General features: G+C 31.3%; 1 long non-coding RNA gene across 1 annotated transcript; it reads left to right on the plus strand.

The window, feature by feature from the left end:
- Positions 1–4873: 4873 nt before the first annotated feature.
- LOC127728194 (uncharacterized) lies at positions 4874–5809 on the plus strand. Its single transcript, XR_007994033.1, has 2 exons — positions 4874–5017; positions 5645–5809. It is a non-coding gene; the product is annotated as an uncharacterized LOC127728194 (long non-coding RNA).
- The last annotated feature ends 489 nt before the right edge of the window (positions 5810–6298 follow it).

Here is a 6298-nt window from a genome sequence, read left to right on the forward strand (position 1 = left end):
GATCGACACAAATTGACACACGGATCGTTGTATATTGTAATCAATATTTAACAGACTTACAGATTTTGACTGAATATTACAGATAATTGTAATGAAGGTAGGTAACTGAACTAAACTAAACTCTATTTTAAGCAGGTATTGTCAAGCTTATGAAGTATGGTGCAAGGAGAGGCAAAAACTTAACATCATAAGCAACCCTGACATGCGTTAGCTAAAATATCAAAATCTATATTCATATTTATATTTATTGCGAAAGACTCAAATGGAGATATGTGAATATAAATATTTAAACAGACATCTCTGGTCAATAAAATTGTAGATAAACTGTAAAAATTATTAAAATATGTTACATGTAGCATAGAAGTATAAAATATCAACTACTTGATGTAATGTTTTGCAAAATAAAGCTTGCCCACAACTGAACTCTTCACCGTCCGTGACCTTTACATGTTTAAAGTAATATGGTTTACTATGAGGTTCCTTTATGAAAATATCTTTCATTCAGTTTTCTCTATCCTAGAAAAATGCATTATTATGCATGGATACTTGCTAGTGGACATAAGTGTAAGCATCAATTATAAAATAAAAATTTTGAAGGTCAACATACGGTCTACCTATAAATCCCAAATTTCCTTAATGCCAAAAAAAAGATCTACAAAAGTAAAACAATGAGATCTGCATGCATGCAACTGGCGATATCCTGGATTGGGACAGGCGCAAAGATATGATACGGGGTTAAACTAGGTTTTTGGGATCTAACCGCTTTAATTTCTATCAGTTTTATAGCAAATGGTATACAAAAAAAGTATACATGTACATATTAGTACGAGTAATGCACTTTATAACATCTCTTTTTTTTTCTGGGTGTTATCAAATGCAAAACTTGAATTTTGCACTGTCCTGAGGTTTTTGACATATGAATATTTAAAAGTTACTAATAAGGGATATAAATTATTGTTCAGCAGTTACTTAATTTCATATATCCTTTTCATCATGGGTTTTTGTTACAAAAGTTTACTATATCTGAAATGCAAATTCTAAAATATACAAATGTCATTCTGTAGAAAAATACCACATTAACATCATATAGAATACTTTGTAAAAAGTTCATAGCAGCACTATAGGGAAAAGAGGTTCCAACCAAAACCCTTGTTAAATTCATTGAAAGGAAACTTCAAATTTCAGCCAATTTTAACCGCATCTTCTTCTTTAGACAGTCTTCAGAGGGATTTAAAATCGTAATAAAAGAAAAGAAAAAAAAAACACACAATCTGGTCGGATAGTTTGCATTATGGGTACGTACTAAAACAATGCTATTGTATATATATAGTACGATATAAAAAAAAACTACCAGCATAAGACGACGAGATACATAACTGTGTGTGTTTACATTTACACACACGTGGCTATCATAATCCTTCCATTGTCATTACACAGACAGGGATTATTGTTAATTCTAATTACAGATGGTTTTGTATCCCATGGAACTGTCCATGGAGATTGTAATCATCTTAAACATCATCTAAAACAATGACAGATTTTAATAATAAATCGTAAGACATAAAAGCAAGGCCATGATTAATTTTTTAGAAGAATCTTCGTCTATTTTTCCTCGTCTTTTTAGATGAGTAACTTTCTCCACGAGGTCTTAGAATCAGAGAAGAAAAAGCTCATTGCTCAGCTTAAAAAGGAGTCTATTACAAAAGATGAAAGAGAATTTTGGGCAAAGGCTGAAAAAATCCAAGAAGAATATTACTCGCAAAAATACGAAGATTTGTATAGGAGATTAGGTTTGTAATTTTGAATACTTAGAATTGACCAGGTGAGACACACACATTCGGTGTAACCTCCAATTACAGAAAGAGCATTGAGAAAGAATTTCCAATGTTTGACTTGTTTGACATTTTTGGCAATTTTGGGAACAGAACATGCAGTCAAACTATCCTGAATTTTGTGTGGCTTGTGTAGCTGTATGCAAATATGTGCAATTTTCATAAACAGAAATTGTGTATCTTGAATACATATATTTAACAATGTACTTGTGACTTCTTCTGTTTGTTTTTGAATATCTTTATTGTTTAAAGCTTTTTTTATGTATACTTCTATACTGTTAATGCAGGAAATTGCATTGAATTTTCACCTTAATTGATAAAAATTTAGACACTGTCGAAAAATCAAATATGATTTTTTATTTGTTGAATACAGATGTATCAAAATGCAATAATTATCATTTTGTCGTGTTTGAGTAATGGATGATATGCATTGTTCCTGTCCGTCTTCTTACAGAATCTTCAACAAGGAAGTTATTTACTGAATTTAAAAAAGAGGCACAGACAAATGCCGAGTTTGAATTCTGGACACAAATTGAACAGATGCGAGGAGAATACAAGTATACAGAGGAAGAAGGCTTCATATGTGAAGATATAGGTTTGTTGAAATAATTACTATAATATGGATGAAAGTGAGTAAGGAAATGCATTACACTGAAAAAAAAGAGATCTCTAGACAAAGAAACACGAAAATTCAGTTGAAATGAACACATTGATCAGGAACATTGATCAAAACCAAAACATCTGCTTAATGTCACGAAGTTCTTGGTTAATGCATCTGTTATCTTTATGTTTTGTCTTGGCAATTATTTTTTTTTATTTAGCAAACCCATTTCAATTAGCTTTGTAAACGTTAATATTTTAAAAACAAGGCACTCATAGTTCTGCATATTTTTCCTGTGCGTGAGACAAAAAAAAATGTGCAAATAAATATTAATTTCTTTTCAAGTATTCTGCATATATTTAAGATGAAGTAAAGACAGATGACAAAAGTGACGAACAGAATCAAAATGCTGAGATAGCAACTACGAAACAGGACTTTTCACAGAAAACTGTTGGTAAGTTTTGAATAGCACCATCATCTGACCCCATGAAAATTACGCGATATGTTTTGCAAGTCAAACTTACTTTTATTCATTCCAGGTGAAACAATTATTATTCTGTTACATTAATCCAACAGAAAAGAGCAAATCTGATAGGATCACATTAAGTCACACATTGCACTATATAATCCAGGCATCAAAATTCTCGACAATGATATAAGGTCACTTAATGATTTCATTTTCAAAGCACAATATCAATAATATCAATATTCTTTAATAAATTTATTTCCATTTATAGTTAAGTTTTAGAAGATCAATATTAATATGGCCTTTTTATTCATGTATATAATTGTCGAATTTTCAGTTCCCATAGAGTCTAGCGACAGTCCTTGGAACGCAAGTGAAACTGTTATATATTTACCTGAAGTAAAAGCTGACGAAACATCGGTAATCCGATACATTTTCACCACACGTAAGTTTTACAGTAGACCTGAATACGAGCACTTGTATACCAATATTTCAAGTTATTGTTTGATGGTGTATCAAGAAACAAGTATGGTTGGGTAAAAAAAGTCCCGTTTGTTTGATTGATAAAACTGGCGTCACACTATTTCAAAAAGACTGATTATTGACAACCAAACCGACTTCATGAATGGCAGTTGCTTAACCTCGGTAAAATTCTTTAAAATAATCAAAATAAACAGATATTTGAACAGGAACAGTCAAGTTGAAATGGACAGTTGTATTGTAAAACTTCTCTTGTGTTGATTTTTGCTCATTTTGGTCAATTAGATTATTATTAAGAAATATGTTTTAAGATCTCCTCTCCGTAAACCTCCTGGCAATTCCCGTCCTAACTTCATGGTCTTCCAAAATGTCCTACTTACCGTTTAAGGCGACTGATATTACTACAAATAGATCTGTCCAATAAACTTTACAGCAAAATGACATTGAATTTCAAACTAGAAAAACTTTTGTCTGATACCATAAAAAAAGGCGGAAAATCTATTTTTCTACGGTCGTGATTTCCTTACCTTGTTTTGGCGGCCTTTGTGGTGATATTTGGGTTCATGGCTATTGAACTTTTGATAATATCTGACGTCCAATATTTCATTTTGACAAAATATTTTTTTTTTAAATCCGCTTACGGCGCATCGAATTGATTTTGTATCGTAATTTTACTTTTGTTATCGAGGGCTACAGTTTTGAAAGGTGAGCGATACAGATTCCCTAGAGCCTCTAGTTTATTTTTCTTAAATTTTATGGTGCAATTTGAAAAATAACATTAACAACGTTAATTGTTTGCAGGGCCTTCCTCTCTAATTCACATCCACCAAAAGGAAGATCCTACATGGATAGACATATCTTTTAAGGTAACGTTTTCACTAAAGACATATACACTGCGGAAGAATCGGAAAATACATAAACTCATACCTTCATAATAAAAATAAGGAGATAAAACTATCTACCAGAGAAAAAAGAACGAGGATGTAAACAAATACAGGTCACTGTACGGTCTTCAACTATGAAAAGAATCCTAAATCGTATAGTAAGCTAAAAGTTTAAAAAAAAAGGGCCGGCATGGCCAAATGGGAAACAACTTAAAAGAGAAAACCGACGGCTGTTTTATACTACAATTATAGCAGGCAGCAACCACCGATAAACACTTGATAGTAATCTCTGGTTATTTTTCATACAGTGTGAAATTCAAACGTCTAGCCTTCTCCCCCCAAGAAACAACTAAGACTATGGCTATCATTTTAGATAAAACACATGATAAATGAATATAATGTTTATAGTTGTATAATAGATACATATATATCTATATACGAATTTAAATTTAACAGGTGGACATTCAATACAAAATGTATTTTGAAAAATAAAATTAATATATGACATATATGATAAAATGCATAAAAAGTAGGCTAGATTACATCCATCGGTCACCTGAAATTTTCTTATTATAAATGCGAGTTATATATTTCCGACAGAAAGACATTGAACTGGATATCCCCGACAAAAACGAGATAAAAATTATGGAAAAGGAGGAAAAGAAGAAGGGAACAGGAACAAACAACTTATTTAAAGATGCTAAAAAAAGAAGGCAGATGGAGGACAACCAATCTAAAAAGAAACAAACAACAGGTATAACAAAAGTATAAACAAATGTCAATAATATAAGTGAAATGATTTATATATATATACGCCTGTTCATTGTTTTATGTGAAAATAAGGAGATATGGTATAATTAACAATGAGACAACTATATATTTAAGATCAAAGTATAATTTTGTGAACAATTACAGGTCACCGTTTGACCTTCAACATTGAGCAAAATCCCATACTCAAAGAAATCTATAAAAGGCCCCGGGATGACAAAATGTGAGATAAATTGAAGGAGAAAACTGACGGCCTGATTTACACTACAACATGAAGTAAAACGAAAAACAATTAAAGTAGACAGCAACAAACGACAACCACTGGATCATAGGCTCATGGTTTGTGATAGACACAAAGCGGTGTTAAACATATACGTGAATGCTCAACCCTCCCCTACATAACAACATTCCTCTTGTGCACTAATTACAAGGGTCCATTGTAAAATTTAAGTGAATAGAAACTTATTCCTAAAATGAAAATGGAATAACTTAATCTTTCGTAAAATAAGTATGAAAACACCTGTGTCTACACCAGACAGCGTGAATATGAATTTCACGTAATACAGTTGTTTTGGCCTAAACAGTTTTTATAGTGCATTGTGTTTTTTTTCAGATGGACTGAAAAAGGCGAAGAAATCAACCTTCCGACATTTCATCAGTTCGCTGTTGATATGTTTCAGGAAACCAAAAATAGGAGAAGAAATATAGAATACTTATTTATTTTATGGTCGTTTAAATTATGTATTATATTTTCTTATAAAATTATTATTTTATTATATTATATCTTTTTGGTTTTTATAGAATAATAAATTATAATGACAAACCAAACAAAGTAGATGTACTTTGAAATTGTAGAGGACCTTTTTTTTTATTATTTAACTGTATCGTATCTTAACCTTATTAACTCCCCTCCGAGTTGGTTACATTTGAGGAGGAGGTGGTTTGATCATGAACGAAAAACGAATGATATACAAATGGACTCAAATCATATATATATATAACTTTTATTTTAATATAATATAAACAACAACTCAGTGTATACTGATTTGTATCACTACAATATAATAGTTATTACGGTGAAGTTGAATTTCCTGTCATTTATTCATCATCCACGCACGAACTTGTCTCAGAAAAAAATATATCTCTGTACATTAACCTCAGTTTTAGGTAAAGAGATAGTTGTTTTATTTCTGAGACAAGTGCTTTTGACCATCCTCAAGAACTTGTGGTCATCCGATGTTCAGTACTTCAGTACTTTGATTATCTG

The sequence above is a fragment of the Mytilus californianus genome, unplaced genomic scaffold, assembly GCF_021869535.1.
Source record: "Mytilus californianus isolate M0D057914Y unplaced genomic scaffold, xbMytCali1.0.p SCAF_2, whole genome shotgun sequence".
NCBI lineage: Eukaryota > Metazoa > Mollusca > Bivalvia > Mytilida > Mytilidae > Mytilus > Mytilus californianus.